This window comes from Euprymna scolopes, chromosome 19 (genome assembly GCF_053919585.1).
Source record: "Euprymna scolopes isolate OS-2025 chromosome 19, ASM5391958v1, whole genome shotgun sequence".
NCBI classification, from domain to species: Eukaryota; Metazoa; Mollusca; class Cephalopoda; order Sepiida; family Sepiolidae; genus Euprymna; species Euprymna scolopes.
This window is the reverse complement of record NC_136500.1, coordinates 124,322,471-124,343,311: the sequence shown is the minus strand read 5'-3', so window position 1 is coordinate 124,343,311 and position 20,841 is coordinate 124,322,471. Positions and strand designations below refer to the sequence as shown.

Genomic DNA, 20,841 nt, shown 5'->3' with positions numbered 1-20,841 from the left:
TGACATGAGGTCCCTCAGTACCCTAGCGGCTTTGCTTCGGCACCTCATGCCCCTAACGTTCAAACTACACAAGCTCAAGGACGTGGCCATTGTGTCTAGATATCCGCAACCACCGACCTAAAGTTTTTGCTAGAAAGGGTGCCGCAGGACTGGGCGAGGTTGCCCGAAAGCAACTCGGACGTTACTCGTCCGTCTCGTGCAATACCTCCGACATCCAGGGGAAACGTTAATTTAAGGGCCCTATACAAACAAGGGTGGACGTAAATAGGAACCCTACCTTCGCATCTCGGCGCCAGCTGATTGAGGGAGTCATGCCTCTCTTCCACCAACTTTAAATCTGGAATCGCCCCCCTGGCGTCGTCAATCATATTCCACATGGCCTTCATGCGTCCAGTTTTTGTATGGCGCACAAAGGTCATGACTAGGGGGGCGTCTGGGAAGTTTTTAGGGTTTGTAACACTTTTCCCGTCGATTATTTTCATTTCTCTAAGCGGCTTAATCAGACCCCTATGGCGTTGCGTTATATACGTGTCAGCGTGAAGGGGGTCTACTTCGCAAATCCAGTCTCCAGGAAGGTAGGGGAGCTTTTTCATCTTTTCACTCCTTACAGGAGATACAGAGGCGGCTCTTCTACCGCTGTTGGTTTTTGTCGCCGGCTTCTCCCGGGACAACGAGCAGGCACCGGTTGGGGGGGGGTATCGAAAAGGGATGGGGATTTTGGTTCAGCCGATGGGGTTAGGGTAGGGGTTTTGGGTGGCTGCACCATAGAGACAGTCTTCTCTACATTCATAGGGGACGGGGAACGGGACCCTGCCTCCTTGTTTTTTCTCGCCTTCTTTTTAGTTTCCTTTTTCGGCACTTGGTACTCTACCACAGTAGCCGTTTCCTTATCGTACTCCCCTTCTGAGTCAGACGAGGAGACCGGATGCATTCTTTTCTGGCCGCTAACAACTTCTTTAGTGGTAACGTTGGTGGAAGAGACCATTGACGATACTGTGGGAACCGGCCGACCTTGTACCTCAGGGGGCTGCTCTCTTGTGGAGGGGGTCTTAGTGGTTCTGCCATTCTTCTTTACCACTGTAGTCCAGCCTTCCAACGTTGTTGCTTCTTTGCCCCCTCCGGTTAGCTTCTCAGGGGCTGCTGGTACCACTGCCGCCGGTTTTGCTACTACTACTACTGTCTGCGGGTTTCTTTTCGGACATTCCCGTGCCATATGGCCCTGCTGTTGACAATTCCAACAGTGGGGCCTGCGACCTTCTACTATAATGCTCATCGACCATATGTCGCACCTGAGCATGGGGGGGATGTTTTGTAATCCTTCCTTGTCAACATGCATTTTTAGGTTGTAGTCCCCTACCATTAGGTTACGGGGACCACGGACAGGAATGACGGACTCTACGTCCCCATATTGACTCATAAAGGGCCCTAATTGCTCAGGGCCGAGAATACAGGGGACTCCCAAAATAGACACGTTCGTCCGCGTCTTACTTAAATATTCCGGCTTAAGTCGAATATGTCGCCACATGTGTTCCGATTTGAACATATTGACGGCGTCTTCTTCTTTGGGCAGTAGTAAATCCCACACTGCATAGCTTCTACAGCAGATATAGGTTGCGGGGATATTTAATTCCCCCAGAATTTTCGCCATGTCGTCTTTCGGCACACCGGTTAACGCTCGTTTCTATGGAGACTAACAATATTATTCTCTTCGAAAGTTGTTCCACAGTTTTCGGTTCTACTCTAATAACATTACCGTCGGTCAAATCCTTGTATTTTGTATCGAATAACCGGCGGTAATCCCCGGGAGTTAGTTGCGACTGGGGGCCCCATTCTTTGACTACTGCCGCCGCCGCGGCCGTCTGCGGTGTTGATATTATCGTCGGTGACACTGTTAACAGCGGTGATTTCTGTCCCGGGGGAATAGTAGAGCCGAACGAGTCTATTGTTTGTGAACTCCCTGGCAACGTCGGCCACTCTCCTGGTTTCTCCTTTGGGGGCACCGGTTTAGGGGTCAGTGCCGGTTCTTTTGTGGCTGTGGTACTAGTTGCCCCATTCTTGTTTTCAGTCTGAGCGGCCCCCTTCCTTTCTCGTTGACGCGACTTTCTCGCTTGTCGTAGCAGCGGTCGCCTGTTGCATTCATCTGCGCTGCTGTCGCTGCTACTAAATTCTAAGTCGGCTTGCCACACGGCGTTCAACTGTTCATCTAGAAGCGTTAACATATTAATAGCATCGTCCCTATCGTCCGGCAACCCGTTCGAAAACGTCTGCTCCGACTCTGTGTTTCTCAATATTGAGATATCTCCAGAGGTTGCTGGTTTTATTCCCGACCCTAGGGGGTCCGTTCTCCTATGGGCGGGAGGGCTGACAGTTAAAACCCTCTTCCTCTGGTGATTCCACCGAGTCGGAACACCTCTTTCAGCTGGCCTAAATCTACTGCTACTACTATTACTGTCGGGAACAGCAGTACGACTAGTTATGTGAGAGTCGCTGCCTAACGCAACCGATTCCCCTAGATTAGCGGTGCGGGGGACAACACCGAGGTTTGTGCGGGGGTCAACACTAATCCATCCTAGTGGTCTGTCTACTGGGCCTGAACCGGCGGGCGTGTCGGGGACACGACCGCCAGAACCCGGGTTAGACGGGGGGCGGAACCCGGACCACGTGGCGGTAGAATTTTTCCAAGGCCTAATCCGGTGCTCAGAGGTGGCCGAAGCCCCCTCTGGGAACCGGACTCCGGGCTAGGCATGTCTGCACTGGAGCCCGGACCAGCTACCCTCCCCCTCTGCGTCTTCTTCCTGGCTCAGAGTCGCCGATTGGCCTGGCTGAGGTTTCCGTTGGATATGACTTCGAACAACCACCTCAGACGCAGAGCGGTCGAGTCGGGAAAAGAGACAACCTGAAATAATTCCAAAACAAGACAGTTAGTGGCCTCGCGGGGAGGCAGAAAAATAAAAATAAGGCTCACCTGCCCAACAGGGACCGGCAGCCGGTCTTTGGACAGCAGCAAACAGAAAAGACAGCCGAACTCAACCCTCTTTTCTATTTATTTAAAAAGAAAATACAATTTTCTTATATATGGGTTGTGGGATTGCATTCACTAGCAAAAGATCTAGCTAATTTGCATATTCTTTTAAACATTCATTTTAATTAATTCCCTATTAGTTTTTTTTTTCGGTTTTCTGATGGGATGATTATCTTTAGTTAACTATTACGTGTAATTATATTCATGCAGATATTCTACATGATTTATACCTGCATAATATTTGCGTAAAAAGTTTGCAGTAAACACAAAATTGTTTCCATGTATATTTATATATACGTATATATTTTTGTTTAATCTATCTATCTATCTATATATATATATATATATATATATATATATATATATATATTAGTGAACGTGTCTATGTGTGTGTGTCTGTGTGTCTTTGTACATTTTCTATGTAGTATGTGATATTTTTTTATATTTCTATGTGATATTTTTTTATATTTCAAGCTTATGCAAATTGTTTTTTTAACTCATAATAATAAAGCGTGTAGCATAAAGTATAAGTAAAATATATAATAAATTACATTAAAATATTTACCCCACAAAATATTTTGTTACTTCTATATATATAAAAGGCAAAATGTGTGTGACCATTTCGTGTATGTCTCGCAAAGGCTTCTTTCGCACACGCTCTCGGGGTCGTTACGATCGCTTACAACTGTTTACATAGCCCCTAGATAATAATATCTATGATTTGGGAACGCCAGTCGCCTCTACATTTATTTACCTCGACTTTTATGAGAGCTGGTTTCCCCTTCCTCAACATCTGTTGGGGAAAACACCAGTCAAAGTTGTGTAAACAAACCCAAGTTAACTGCGTGACTTCTATTTGACCTCATTAATTAGGTGAAATAGAAGCAGCAGAGTTAATTTTTATTGCACCAACGTGTCAATTCTGTTTTTAAATAAATTCAAACATGATCCTGTTGTATGTCGTCGTGGCTCAGTGGTTAACGTCGAACGATTTTTTTCACACTTTAATTTCCAACTTTGCCTCAAGGGTTCGGGTTCGATCCTCATACTCACCTACCAAAACTTTTTTTTATATTTTACCCACCCCCTCCCCGGAGTTTTGATTTACCCAAAACCACACACACCTCCAAACACCCGGGCAACGCCGGGTACCCCCCGCTAGTTTTTTAATATTTTTTACTAAAGCATTTTATAATTAATTTTAAGTTTTAATAAGTTGTCTGAAGATATTATTATTATTATTATTATTATTATTATTATTATTATTATTATATAATCAAATGTGTTACTTTTTAAAGAGATTTTTTTAAATTTATCGCTTAATGATCAATTTTGTAACTCTTTATGCTTTCGAAAGATATATTTATCACTTCATCCTGAAATTTCTTATATCTTAGTGCCTTTAAATACTTTTATAAGTTTGTGATCGATTTTGTTATGTTTTCGTGAGTTTCTTTTTATATCGTTTTATAATCGATATCCTTTTTAATTTTTTTTCTCTTAGATATTTTATATAATTAAGTTTGTTATTTTGTGATGTCTTTTCTTTGTATATTTTTAACATCATTTAATGAAATTGATATGATTTATTGTATTCCGCAAAAATTGATTTACAAATGTTTGTTTCTTTTTATATATTATGCCCCTAAGTAAAGCATTCCGATGAATAAACATCATAAATAAAGAAATTCTAGTTCATTAATGATTAAAAACTGCCTTATTAGAAGGAGTCACAGTTGTTAACTAAATTTGTAAAAGAAAATAGTTCGTCTTTATTCATCAAGTTAATATTGTCGTATTGAAAGTGTGAATGTCTACGATAATAGTGATTTTTAAATCAATATAAATGGAGACCGTATTCCGCTTCTCATAAATGAATCTCATGTTTTGGTATTCTTTTACATAATGTTTCAGTTGTCAGAATATGTTGTTACTTGCTTCCATTCTTTTGTATATTTCATATCGTTTATTAATTGCAGTAGATATTGTGCTTTTTGTATGGCTGGTGTCATTGCCGTATATTTATCCACACATGATGTAGATAGAGCTACAGTAGGAAAACATGGGGCAAAACGAGATCCTTAAGGGAAAAAGAACGGTCGAGTCAAAGGTAGCATTGACATATAAACCATATTCTGTGTACTGAACATTCAAAGTATTGGAAAACAATACCATAACAAAACAAAAAAGATGAGAAATTATTTTCAAAAGAAATACAGATGATTTATTCAGCTAACTGTATTGCCCCGTTTTGCCCCATGCTTGGGGCAAAACAAGACGGATCTTGCCCATTTCCTACAGTCCCCTTGAGAGGCTACCCAGCTTTCTGCACTCTCAGAGTACAGTTCGTCACAGATCAAAATAGATACATTTTGAACACTTTCCCCTTTTTGATGTGCGGGGCTGAATAAAACAATGGTAGACGTTGACGGCAAGGCGTTACCACGTGATCTCTTGATCAGACTCCTCACGATAGAGCTCTCTCTTTCTCTCTCTCCCCCTCTCTCTCTCTATCTCTATCTCTCTGTTTCAGTTATCTGTGATGTCTCGTTTTACCTCGCTATCTCATTTTGCCCCAGGTTCCCCTACTCATTCTTTTAAATCTAAATTAAATGTTCTATTATTTTAAATAGATATCGAATGGTTAATTCGTCTAATCATTTTATATTAGATGGACCATTCTTCTATTAGGCTGAGAAGAAAGTTCTTGCGGAATTCTTGCGGAATTTGTAATTTTGATTTCAAATTATGTATTTTCAAAAAAGTTTTCGTTATAATACCTGCACTTTATATATCATTTTAAGGAGAGTTTTTCGCCCTATCTAATCGTTTGAATTACAATCGTTCCAAAACTATTACGCCTTCTTTTCGGAACGTTCAATTCAAGATGGAAAAAAGCAAATTCGCACAATTTTCTTATTTCAATTCAAGCTAGACCGAAAAACTGCTGAAACAGCTCGCGATATCAACGCAGCTTTAGGTTACGAAACCACTACTAATCGCACAACACAATGATGGTGTACGAAATTCCGTGGCTGCGAGGAGAGTTTTGAAGATGATGAGTGTTGGTTGGTTGGTTGTTTTTGTTTTACGGCATATCAACCCTTTTTGGGTTATTTAATGCCGAATCCAAAGATTTTGAAGAAAAAATTTTTTTGATAGAATATATTTGTTGTTTTCACGTCGATTTCTATTTAACCCATAGTTGGGACCCTAACAGGTACTACCACTCCGGGTCAGAGCCGGGAAGATGATGAGTGTAGTGACTGGCCATTGGATATTCACAACTATTAATTAAGAGCCTTAGTTGAGACCAATCCACGCACAACTGTTCGAGAACTTGCTTCTGAATCAGACGTAACGTATACGACGATTTCCATCCACTTGAGAGAGATTGGAAAGACAAAAAAACTTGATAAATGGGTGCCTTACGAATTGAACAACAAAAAAAAAAAACGTTGTAAATAAGTGTCATCTTCCCTTCTTTTACGCAACAAGAACGATTCGTTTCTCGACCGGGTTGTGACTTGTGATGAAAAGCGGGTTCTTTATGACAACTGGCGACGCTCAGCTCAGTGTTTAGACGCCGACAAGGCTCCACAACACTTTCTGAAACCAGAGTTGCACCAAAAAAAAAAGGCTATGCTGACTGTTTGGTGGTCTACAACCGGTTTCATTCATTAGTTTTTCAAATGCAAGCGAAACCAGTGCGGCGAAAAAGTACTGTCAACAAATGGATGTAATTCATCAGAAACTTCAACAACAACACCCAGCATTAGTCAATAGAAAAGGCTCAATTCTCTTTCTCTTGCTAAACCGGCCCTACAGAAGTTGAACGAATTAGGCTAAAAAACTCTGTCTCATCCGCCATACTCTCCAAACCTCTCACCTACCGACTGCAACTTTTTCAAGCATCTCGACAAATTTTAGCGTAAGAAATGCTTCAAAAACCTACGCGATATCAAAAACGCCTTCAGCGACTTCCTCATCACCAGAACGCAAGATTTTTACGTTACTGACATAAATACATTTGTTTTGCGTTGATAAAAGTGTGTGGATTCTGATGGTGCTTATTTCGATCAATAAATTTTTGTTTGAGCCGAGATATGTTCATCTGAATTTAAAAGTTGAAAATCGCACAAACTTTCTTGTCAACCTGATTAAATTTCTAATCTTTGGATTCTATATTGCATGACGCATTCTTTAACATGTATATTGAATGGCTCATTTTTTTAAAATTTATACTAAACTGCTTATTGTATTAAATATATATTAGATGGCTCAGTGTTAAACTTAGATATTGAATGGGTAATTCTTTTGAATTTATATTGAACGGATCATTCTTTTAAGTTTATATTGATGAATCTATTCTTATAAATCTATTTTGAATCTCTCAATCTTTTACACCGATTTTGAATGGTCCATTCTTTTAAGTCTAAGTCGAAAGGCTCATTCTGTATATAAATGGTACATTCTTTCAAACCTATCTTAAACGGCTTAGTCTTATAAATATATGAATTGAACAGCCTCTTGTTTTAAAATCGGTATTGAACGGCTCATTATTTTAAATATATATTGCATTGCTAAATCTTTTCAATCTATATTGAACAACTACTCCTTTTTGATATATATTTAATAGTCTATTCTTGCAAACCTGTAATGAACGGTTCAATTTTTACATCCATATAAAATGCCCCATTTTTTACAATTAATAACGGAATGTTCATTCTTTTAAATCTATTTTAAACGTCCCATTCTTTCAAATCTATATTGTACAGCTAATTCTTTTAGATTCATATTAGGTGGTGAATGCATTATTATTTTATTTTTTTGATTACATTTTCACCCCAAACAAGGCACATTGCCACTTTGGTGTAGGAGGCTACTATCAGGGGAAACATCTACTGGGGTACTATGTAGGGATTAGGGCAGCGAGATGTTGGTTCACGTTGCACTTGAACTTATGCATGTCAGTACAGTTGGGGAAGCAGTGACCTGGAATGGAATTCCAAAGTCTAGCAGTTCTGGGGAAGAAACTACTGGAGTAGAAAGATCTTTTACATCTAGGGATCTCTACGGTGTGGGGGTGGGATTTTGCAGCTTGCCGGGTCTGTCGAGGGTGTTCACGTCGTGGGGGCACAAGTGCTTGCAGTTCTTCAGAGCATTCGCCATTATAATACTTGTAGAACAGGCAGAGGGATGCAACGTTTCGACGATGGGACAGAGGCTGAAGCTTAGATGCCAGTTTAGGGCCTATCAGATTTGCGACTCTCTTTTGAACCCTGTCAAGGAGCGAGAGACTAGTAGCCGATGCACCAGCCCAAATATGACAGCAATACTCCATACATGGGCGAATAGTGGCCTTATAGAGGTACAGGATACTTTCGGGTGTTAGAAGTTTTCTAGCACGGTAGAGAGAGCCCACCTTCCTCGCAGCGGCCCTGCCAATGCCCTCGATGTAATTTATATTTGTATTGAACAGCTTATTCTTTTACAAGTGTATTTCACGGTCCATTATTTTTAATTTATGTTGAACGGCTTCTTTTAAATCAATATTCAATGGTATATTTTTTAAAAGATCTATATTGCACATCCCATTCTTTATATCCTTATTAAACGGTCAACTATTTAAAATCTGTATTGAATAGCACAATCTTTTAAACATATATTAAACGGTCCACTGTTTTAAATCGATATTAAAAGGCCTTTTCTATGAAATCTATACTGAACGCTCCATTCTTTTAAATCTATATTGATCGGCTCATTTTTGATTAACTATAAATGTTTTTTTGTTTTATGTTTTTATTTACTTTGTCAGTTTTAGTATAAAATAAAAGGTTTTTCAAATTTACTTTGTAAGTTTAAACGTAAAATAATCTGTGTTACCCCGCTCAGTTAAATTTTTCTTTTGCGGGTATATTTTTAAAAACATATACGAATGAATATGTCGGATAGAATTAAATAATTTTTAGGTTTGCTGATAATCTTAAAAATTAGTTGGTTATTGATAATATTTCGAATCATGAAAAGTAATTCAGTCATCTATATATAGATATATAAAAGATATAACTTCCAGCACCTGTTCTACAAGTATTTTAATGGTGAATGCTCTGACGAACTGCCGACACTTGTGCCCCCACGACGTAAACACCATCGACAAACCCGACAGGCATCTAAATCCTACCCCCACACAGTAGAGATCCCTAGATGTAAAAGATCTTTCTACTCCAGTAGTTTCTTCCCCAGAACCGTTAGACTCTGGAATTCCATTCCAGGTTTCTGCTTCCCTAACCGTACTGACATGCAGAAGTTCAAGTGTAACGTGAACCGACATCTTGCTGCCCAAATCTCTACATAGTACCCCAGTAGTTGTTGCCTCTGATAGTAGCCCCCTACACCAAAGTGGCAATGTGCCTTGTTTGGGGTGAAAATGTAATTTAAAAAAAGCACCTTCCAACGCCTTCTAGCGCCTTCCAGCGCCTATTTAGCTATTTCTATTCTACCGAAAATAACCAAAATTATGCAAATTCTTTTGAAACGTTATTAATCAATAACCGATTTGTATTAGTTTGTTCAGTAATGATTTCCCCCGTTCGCTTTAAGATACATGGCCCGTCATTTTTAAATACTGTTTTCATCTGTTTTAATATATACGACCATATACATAAGATAATTCAGTATCATTTTAGCCTTCTAGAAAATGTAAATAATATTGACCCATTATAATGCTTTGTTTTGTTTTCATGTTTTTTTTTGTTAAATATTTTTATTTCGAAATACAACTTTCACTTGTTTAAATTATATTTAAACATATAAAATATTGAATTACAATTTCGCTCTTCAGAAAGAGGAAATAATATTAATTTGTTAAAATTAATTTTACATATTTTTCTCCTAAGCTTTATAGGAAGGTGATGACGCCGAACTGTTCAGAACGTGTAAAGTGTTTGCCTAGAAATAGAGTGCAGAGATCACGAGGATGTGCAGCAAACGAGGATTGTTTACTTCAATCTGGTAACCGAGTGTGTCAGTGTTCACCTCCTTTCAAAAAAGAGAACTCCAAATGTCTTGGTAATGTCAAACTTTCTTTATTCTACTAATTGTTGCAGGCCCATGCTAGGGGTCACAAATGAAAGGAACCACAAGTAGTGTAAAGTGTATAAAATGTTTCAAAAGTCTTGGGAACATAAGCTATTAGGAGTAGTTGTAATGTTCCCAAGACTTTTGAAACACCCTGTATCATATGTATTTATCATAAAGAATACAGGAACCACTAAAATGGTATGAGAGGAACGTGTTTGTAGCATGTCTCCATTTAGTCTCTGAAACCAGTGGTATTCAAAGGATTATTTGATTCCACTTAGTTCTCAAACAGGGGTGATTTGTACCCCACAATACTAATAGGGTTTGTATTACTGTACACATAAATTCGAAAAAGTTGTCAAAAAACAAATATATAACAAATAAATATTATCAAAAGCAAGATAAGTTACTTTTCTACCAAACAGGATACATTTTTTTTTGTTTTTATTCAATGTAACATGTTTATTCAGCTCGAAAAACATGCAGTGTTTACCGATGTATTGTAAAATTCAAAATGGCGCCAGACACTGTCTTTAACATCGTAAGTTTGGAAAAAGGTGTTATAAATAATAAATTAGACAAAATACTATTAAAAAAAACACCGAATATATGTCAACTTATGTCACGGTAACATATAATGAGCGAATTTCTAACAGTATTTTATCTAGTTTATTATTTATAACATCTTTTCCTGAACTTACCGTATTAAAGAGAGAGTTGGGCGCCATCTTGAATTTTCCAATACATCGGTAAACACTGTATGCTTTTCGAGCTGAATAAACATGTTACATTGAATAAAAACACGAAAAATATATCAAGTTTGGTAGAAAAGTAACTTATCTTGCCTTTGATAAAATTTATTTGTTATATATTTGTTTTTTGACAACTTTTTTTGAATCTATGTGTACAGTAATACAAAACCCACTAATATACCCGCATATGTACATGCTGAATAATGGACATCCAATTTTACTTAATATTTCTTATTTGTTATAAAAAGTTGGTGCTAGTGCACTTACTCATCAGCATATTCTTTTCGTTGTTTTGACTCTCGAGTGTATATCTGTTGATATCTTATATGCTTTTATATAGAGTGATGTGGTTCTCGGTTAATTAACTGTGTCGGGTATATACTCGAGAGTCAAAACAATGATAAGAATATTCTGTTGTCATACCCCTATTAATGAGATATGTACGTATTAAATGTTACTAACAGTGTATATTTTATTAAACTTAGGAATTATTAATTAATAAATTAGTCATTATTTTTCTTGTGAAACTATTACAAGCAAAATATACAGGTTGAAACGATAAATTTGTCGCCCTAAGGAAAGCAACACTACATCTTTATTTTAAAACTTTTATTGAGAGATCAATTCAAATTACTTGATTATGTAGTAGACCTGATATCTATTCAATGTAGCCACCTTCAGCCTCACTTACGGCCTCGATCGGAATCCAAAACTGGAAGCATGTCTTTTCCACAAGTGCCGGCGGTAACTCGGCGGTAACTCGGCGGATAGCAGGATAAGACTAGTATTGTCATGTTGGCGATGTTCTCGACGTGTGACCAAACGAAGTAGTTCAGCAGGCTCAGGCCGAGGGAGGAAAGAGGCCAGTGAAAAAAAAGTACAAAGTCGTAGCACTCCTTCTGAAGGCAAGCCTGGGTCTCTTCGCTACCAGCGGCCACCTGATTGCAGTAGAGCATCCCCACACTCTTCAGCACATCCAGGTACACTTTGGTGTTGACTGTCAAGCCAACTTCGAAAATGTGAGTTGGCATGATGCGGCCCTCACTTGAAACTACACCAAAGATTATAACCCTGGCCGGAAACTTCATTGAGCTGTGCTCTCAAGCACTGAGTCGTCTAGATTCACATTTTGAGAGTGCTAACAATCGTCTCGTTGTTATAACTTTGATCGGTAGAGAGCACGAGTTTTACAGCGGCGCATCTCCGATCTCGCATGTTGAACATTGTGTCACTTTCATACATGAGAGAAGATTCCTATCACTCTTGGGATTTGTACACAACTGGCCAACTAGTAGATGGTCTGCAAAAAATAGAGCGGTTTTCATCAAGTGGAAATGGAATCATGTCGTCTTTACTAGGACGACAATTTTATCGTTCCATCCTGTATATCATTATCTTTTACAATTTCTCATTAATAAATTTTTAAGTAATATTTTTTGTTGACATGATCATAACACTTAAGAAAGCCGAAGGTTCTATCGATCGAAACGTTGTAAAAATAACACTCAAGATGAAAACAGTCCGAAGTATCCAAATAAAACGGACGGTAATATTGTCATCAATAAATTGATGGTATTTTTTTATGTTCTTGTATAAACTTGTGTGCAACATGACATTTATACAGGCTATTCAGATATTATTTATTTGTGAAATGTTTCTTATAGAATATATTTTATAATATACAGTGTCTTTTAGAGGAAACGAATTTAAATTGAGAAATCTACTTTCTTCAAATGTACATTTGGCAACAATTTAGTTTTAGGCTTGGTTTGGCAATTCATCGTGTCAATTAAACAGAACGGAGTCACCTGCCACACAACGTGTGATACGATCAATTTATTGAGAGAAACATTGGATGAACGAATTATTTCACGAAATAAACTTGTCAAATGGCCAACTCGGTTGTACGATTTTATTCCATTAGATTATTTTCTTTAGGCAGATGTAAAATTCTATGGGTATGCTGATAAATCAGACACAAACCCCACTTGGAAGACAACATTTGACGCGTTATTGCGTAAATATACGAGAGCCTAATAAAATCTGTCAAGTACTTGTGTCCCATGAGAATATTCATTACATAATATATAATAAACAGTGTGAATTTATAATCACTAAGTTAGTCAGATAATATTTTATTGCTAAAGTAACAGTACGAACATATATTTTCTTAAAGTATATTTTATCTGAAAAATATGAAAATTATATAAATATCATATCATTTTATTACAGCCCCAACTTTACCTGAAAATGAGATGACATCAGGTAAGACTTAAACTATTCAAATCATCTCTTTCACTTTAGTTAAATATTAAATTGGAAATGGGCGTTCAATAGTTTGGTTTGAATTGAGATTAATATCTTTTCTTAATCTATAAATATTTCTAAAACTTTATCTTGAAAGAAACGAAAAACGATAAGAAACACCTTATGTTGTACTTTATATCTTGGTAAGATTTTATTATAACGTACAAATGTGTATAAAACGGCGTTCTAAAGTTACATAAGATGGTGAATAATAGTTTAGACATAATAAATTTTTATATCGTATCTTGTTGCAAACCTACGGTAATTTGGTAAGGAGTGGAATTTCTGCAATCAAAATATTATATATAGGAGATATGCAGAGAGAGAGAGAGAGAGAGAGAGAGAGAGAGAGAGAAAGAGAGAGTGAGTATGTGAGCGAGATTCAATCACAGTACGTATTTAAAATATATTTGTATTATTTTGATTTTTTTTATTAGTGTTCTCATCTTGGCTTTCATGTTCACAACGTTTCCGTCGATGTAAACTCCGTCCTTCTTCAAGTGTATCCTATAAAATTCGAGAATGTTTCTGTTGAATTCGATAATCTAAACCAATGGTTCTCAACTTTTTTTTTAATCATGACTTTTCTTTTTAATGCATTTTGGTGAACCTTTATAGCTTATTTTATTTATCAGTAATGTAAAGAAAACTAAAGAACGTATATCAACAGTTTATCTTGAAGGAAGACTTAATCGATATTAACGTTACATGTACCATGGGGGTCCGCATGGACCCCAGTTGAGATCCATTGATCTAAACGGAATTTCGAACAGCAGGTCGGAGGTTACATCGACCAAAACGTTGTGAAAATGACACTCAAAATGAGAACAGTAGTCCGAAAAATCTAAATGATATGAATAACTCACTGCTGATGCAATTCTCTATCTATATAAGAGCCAGGTACGTCCAAGGATGGAATACTGTTGCCACATCTGGGCAGGAGCTATTAGAAAGGACTTGTCCTGCCTTGATAGAGTTCAAAATAGACTTCGTAGCCTCGTAGAAGATGCCCTTTTCTCTACCCTGCAACCTCGATCTCACAGAAGAGATGTTGCGATTTTGTCTCTGATGTATCGTTATTTTCATGGAAAGTGTTCGACTGAGCTTCAGTCTATGGTCCCCCCCTCGCCAAACTTTCACAAGAAACACTCGTCTAGCTGAAAACACTATCAATAATTCCCCCCACTCTTTATCTGTGCCTAAACCTAAACGTAGATTCCATGAACAAAGCTTCTTTCTTAGAACTGCACTCTTGTGGAATTGTCTTCCGTTTTCCTGCTTTCCAGCTGACTACAATATTGTTGTGTTCAACTCTAACGTAAATAAGTTCTTGATGAGCCGTTCAATATGAGCTATCAAATTTACCGAATTTTCATTACTAATGATTACTATATTGTCCAATTTCTACTGTACACTCTTTAACCCTTATCCTTGAGTGGCCTATTGGCCTTGATAGTGTTGTGATGCCTGTCTAAAAAAAATAAATAAATAAATAAAAATAACCAAACCTCATCTAAAAAAAAATTCAGAAACGTTATAACATTTTTATTTTCCTTTTCATTTAGCCCTGGAAAAATTTGTTCGAGTTACAATGGCAAAAATCAAAGGTAAACCACTAAAAACAATTAGTAGCAGTCGTCCAGGAGTATGTGCCGTGGTTTGTCGCAACAATACAGAATGCAAATCATTTACCTTTGATGAAATGAAAGATGAATGTAAATTATTCTCTGTTAATGCAGTAAATCAAACATTGGTTAGTGTCAATTGCCCTTTCCAAGATTACTACCAACTCATTGGTAAGTAACATTTTATTTAAACATTAATTATTAATCTTACGTGGTATCAATATCTGTTAATAATGTTTAACCAAATAGTGAACTGATTAAATCACATCTGACGCATTTATACAACATTTTAACATATGGTATAAAAAAAAACCTTGTAGAGACAGACATTATTTTTAATTGTTATTATATTGACTGAAGAATTGTAGCAGAAACAAATGGAACTTTTTTTTTCCACGAATCAATGCCTCTCCCTTGTGCCACATACTGACCAATCAGGGGTACGCCGCATTAATCCTTCGTATCCCCTAAGGAAATCGACGAGCATCCGGTTTGAAGAATAACAACTCGTTCTTACTGAGAGAGACACCAAATAGAACAGACCTCCTTTTCTTCTCTCTCTCTCTCTCTCTCTCTCTCTCTCTCTCTCTCTCTCTCTCTCTCTCTCTCCACCTCGGTGTTATTTCTAACGGTATCGACGATTCCACTGGGATTAACTACCGCGATAGCACCAGGTAGTCAGAGTCCAGCTTTTGACAAGGAACATATCACATTCTCCTTAATAAACCTTTTCTGTGTAACCTTTTATGAAGTTGTTGCGTTCGTCATTTCAGAAGCTTGTATTGAATTATTTATTTTCTTAGGCTGTGCCCTAAAAGCATTAAAACCCTAAACTATATATGAGTTACAATTGTTGAATAATGTAATACTCATAACAGGACAATGAACATAAATAAGTACAATGTGCACAGAACAAAAAAGCATATTAAAATTAAATTCGATTTTACATTAATACTAAATATTAATTATAATTACATTGAAATATCATTAATCGCGATTACGTTGAAATATTACGTGCTCTAATAAAATTGTTTTATTGTATTGACTGTTATCGTATTATTACTGAATGATGTAGAACAAATCATCATAATATTCGAGTTAACGCCATTTTCCATTACACGTTGCATGTTTTTTATACGTATTTTGGAACACACTATTATATATTTAGTCCATATCTATTAATTATGCTACGTTTTGTGTTTAATTCAGTGTCAGTAATAGAATACAATATCATATTTAAATGGCTGAGAGTTGAATCGGACATATTTTTTTATTGTGATACTAGATTGATAGCATAAAAGTTGTATCATTTCGTAAAGCCTGGAAAACAATTTGTTTTACAATAACTTAGAAATTGTGATCCGTTTCCATTTATCACTTTACAATTATATTTTTAAGAATCCCAAAAGATTGTCATCCGTGGCGGCACCATCTTTCCATGCGGTCCTTTGACTGAGTATGCAGTTGTGAAGACATTGGAAGACTGCAAAGCAAAGTGCAACAAGAATAATTGCAAATCCATGGAATACTCAGTTGTTAATCAAGAATGCAGTATTAGCAAAAGCACAGTAAAGGATTTTGAAATCATTGGTGATAGTGAATTCGTTTTTTACGGTTAGTTATTTCGTATGTCCATCAATATGTTTTAAGATACCCAAAATATCATATAAATATAATTGCTAATGTGTTTTGAACACAATGTTTTTACTTTATTATATGCAAATTCTATCTATTATATATCTACTCCATATCTATTAAGAAATTAGTTTTATCGCTGTGTACAATATCCATTTTTACTATTCATAACTTTATTTCTATAGAAAAATCTTTTCAAGAAGAACATTTATTATCTAATGCATGCATATTTACCAATCCTCACTTTTTTCATTCATATAAAAATAATAATCTATTATCTGCTGTCTGTTAATTAATAAATAAACTTTTTATCAAACAGTAATGAAAATTGTATTTTGGCTTCAATTCTACATTTTTTTATTGATCTGAAACTAACGCCACAAAGAATTCATCTTTGCGATTTACTTAATGTTTAATTAGAATTATGCTACATTTGTGTTCAATTCAGTGTTAACAATAGAATACAATATCATCTTTAAATGGCTGAGGGTTGAATCGGACATATTGTGATACTATGGACATTGTTTTATTATGAGTACACCAAATTTTTGTTTAATTACATGCTTAGATTAAAATATAAAATATATTTTTAACAAAATCCATCACAATTATATCCATTTTAATATAAATACATATGAAGCAGTAAGTGCCTCCTTCCCTCGCCTGAGAGAAATCCTTGGGCAAGATCGATTACCCACTTTAGACCCCCGATCAGAGTTATGTGGTACCAATCTCCACCTGCCCGTGGTAAAAACGTTTTCGCTAATCAGGATTATGGCTATGGAAGAGCGGTCAGCGCCCTAGAAAGTAACTGACTCACTGCAACCTTGTGTTCTAGGTTATTTTCTTGAGCCAAAGGCTAAGGGTAAGGTTCCTGACAGAAACTTTGGAAAATCAGCACCTCATAGTACCAGCATCATTGCCCACCAGCATGTGGACACGCCCTGGTTATCGTGAAATGCAGACCCAGCTATGGCCTAAATAGTAACAACCCAGGTGGGTCGTCCCCACGTAAGCGGGCCTTCGACAGACTGACGCAACTATCGACAGATGCTGCAACCAATCAAAGAGCGAGTTGTCGCAGCTCTCATGCATGCCACTGGAACTCTCTGAGGGTGATCAAGATAGTGGACTAGTGTTTGTCCAACACCATCTTTCAGCTACGTGACATGTAGAAGACGTCCTGGATGCAGCCAAGGTCTAAACACTGGCACCTTATCGATTTCGTTATCGTCAGACACTGTGATCTGCATGACGTGCTCTTAACCCGTGCCATACGTGGTGCTGAAATTCCCACTGATCATCGATTCGCTTAAATCTCCGGCTAAATGCACGTCCACCTGCCCATCGACAGAAGTCAAAATAGCAACTCAACTCGTCTTCTCTACGGAATCAATGTATAAAATTATTTAACAATCTACAAGTAATTCTAATAATAATGACTATTTTAATCTTGTAAACACATACTTATATTCTTTTCTAATAAAATCCTGATAAGATAATTCTTTGATGATTTAATTTATATTCTAATTCTAATATTAACGAACAAATTGCTCATTCATTTCGTAATGTTGTATTTCCATTCAGTGTGATCGATTTCATTCATCACTTTACTATTATTATTACTTAATCATTATTGTTAGAATAATTTGTAAATTTTAAAGTTATTCCAAACTTTTATTCGATAAGTTATAAACATTATTCTTTCCTGTTACAATCTTGATTATAATATGATGATTTCTTTAACAGGGGATTTACCGCTTATCGCAGCCCAAATGCAAACCGTTACTAAGAGTTGATTGAACGCACGTTGGTTACCGGAACAATAGTTTTCAGGAAATGTTGAATTCCAAAACAATACACAGAAGAACATTTCAAATACGACTGGTTGAATGTAAAACAAACTTCAAAATTATCTAATTCTTCAACAAATGTATTCTCTACTCCTAAATTTAATTTTTATTCTAAATATCATATCCAACATATTTAATCTTTACTCTCAAATTCTTATCAAATCAGTTTATTCTTTATTATAAATATTCTATCCAATAAATGTCATCAGATTGCATTTCTATCATATTTGTTTTTCATTTCTATATTTTAATATATTTTGCATTGTTATGAATTGGATTATTTTTGAAAGGGAAGCGAAAGCATTATATCTTGATCAGTAATTACTGTCTTTGATATGTTGCGACTCACTTGTAAAAAATCTACACTATCTAAATGAATGTAGTACCTGCAATTATTTGATTCTTTTCATTCATAAATTCATGCAAAATAGAAATTTGAAAATAGCCATATTTTTATAAACTTCAGAATTTTATAAACTTCAGAAAAGACTACAAGTTTCTTCATTTCACTGTAAGATGTGGAAGATAATCAAATTTTTCTACAAAATTGTGAGAAGAAAAAAACATGTATAACTAGAATTTAGTCATCAAAACTCGTGTAAATTATATATATATATATATATATATATATATATATATATATATATATATATATATATATACACGAGATGCAGGGACGACCTGATAGAACACATAGGTCCCACATGACAACTGATAGCTTGGGACGGAGTTAGATGGCCAAAGTCCAGGGAGGGATTCCTCATTGAGTGATAAAACCCTTATTGATTGATTAATTGATATTGAACTTATTTTAAAGTGTGTTTTGAATGTGAAATGCAAGTTGTGCCAAGCGCTTGAATTAAAACAAAAACGAACATGGTAGCAGGATATTCTTGCCTTTGGAGTCTCGAAAATCGGTTAAAAAAAAAAAGAAAACAAAAACTGACAGAAATTCACCCAGTAAATGTGAATTGGAGCTAGATTCAATATTGGCTTTGATGTGTAACCCCATCTTTAACTGGCCTCCAGGGAGTTTTCATCAACCTTGGAGTGGTTCTGGAGCTATTGTTTTGTAGACAAACTCTCTTGACTTGCAGCACACAGTGTGGCCAAACCAGTCTTCTCTTTAAAGGAACTTGAATCTGCATTGCATCCTTATTTGGGTATTGGATACGAAATAGTGCCAGCAGACCTGCAGAGGTAAGGCAGTAAAGGTCAAACAACCTTTTGAGATCTACAGCTCCCATTGGCACTGGTCCCCCTCGCCAATCTTTCACGAAAAACACCAGTCTAGCTGAATCCACTGTGAAAAATTTCCTCCACTCTTTATCTGTGCCTAAATCAAAACGTGGATTCCATGAACAAACCTTCTTTCTTAGAACTGCATGCCTGGGGAACTCTGTTCCGTCTGCCTGCTTCCCACCTGACTACAACTTGGATGTCTTCAAGTCCAACGTTAACAAATTCTTAATGAACCGCCCCCTTAAGTAAACACTTCATCAAATCTCCACACTAATGTACTGTACTTATAATAACCCTTATCCCTGAGTGGCTTCCGGCGTGGCCTTCGTTATAAAGATGGCCGGCCAGCTGAAAAAATGACGTCATCGCCGAGGTCCCAACAAGCAAGATATGTGGAACTCTTAGACTGTCAATAATGAACAGTAATTTTTACAGACAGCGTTACAAAACTTCAAAATTGGATTGAAATAAAGAAAGAACACGATGATTTATACTGAAACTCATCTAATATTAATAATAAAAAAATAATTAAAAAAATAATAAAACACAAGTTGTTTGTTTAAGTATTATAAGCAATTGAATATTTCGTTGTATTATAGATTTTAAAGATTAGAATGCGTTCTTTAATTACTTATAAATTACATTTTAGCAATACACATGAAAAAATTTAAATGGCTTAAAATATTTCAATATTGTATATATACAAAGAGCTTGATAAGCTAAGAAAGAATCTTTTTAAATTTTTAAAATCCAATTAAAATCAAGGAAGTTATGACTATTTTTATGCCCTGCGTGTTTGGATATTTTCTCCTCTTTAAGACCATATGCGTTTTGTCACATTTTTTGCACTACTTTTTCAGTAAAAATGCTATATCTTTGTTAAAACACATGACTAAGCAATGTAATTTACCATATAAGTGTATTTTTGTGCAAGGAATCTGAATATGCTATTGAAAATCTCGAGAAATGAATGGTTTCCAAATAATCTGCAATAAATGCACATAAATATGCTGCGATTGCTTAAAAATGCCATGTATTCATTAAAAGAAAAGAAGTTAGAGAACTCAAAGTTTAGTTGTAATGCATTTTATGTGCCAAAAACTGAAATCGAAATCTAGGATTGGTTAAAAATGAATATATTGCAATATTTCTTTGGTATTATTGTAGATTAATACCTTCTGTTACCCCTCCCCCATCTGACCACCTTTCCAAAATATGTGATTCTACCTTTATAGAAAATTGCATGTGAACAACTTGAAAAACTTTAATGAAAGATAAACAAAAATTATTTTAGAATTTAATGTAAAATGATTTCCCATTTT

At 36.2% G+C, this 20,841-nt stretch overlaps 1 protein-coding gene across 2 annotated transcripts in view; it reads left to right on the top strand.

Moving 5' to 3' along the window:
- The window catches only part of LOC145239959 (zonadhesin-like), a 242,675-nt gene extending 224,183 nt beyond the window's left edge, over positions 1-18,492 (top strand). For both annotated transcript variants that reach the window (XM_080103543.1, XM_080103544.1), the window contains 5 exons: positions 9,922-10,093; positions 13,090-13,122; positions 14,730-14,960; positions 16,188-16,403; positions 18,174-18,492. The gene's annotated coding sequence lies outside the window, so the exon portion shown is untranslated. The remainder of the gene's footprint in view (positions 1-9,921; positions 10,094-13,089; positions 13,123-14,729; positions 14,961-16,187; positions 16,404-18,173) is intronic.
- Positions 18,493-20,841: the final 2,349 nt, after the last annotated feature.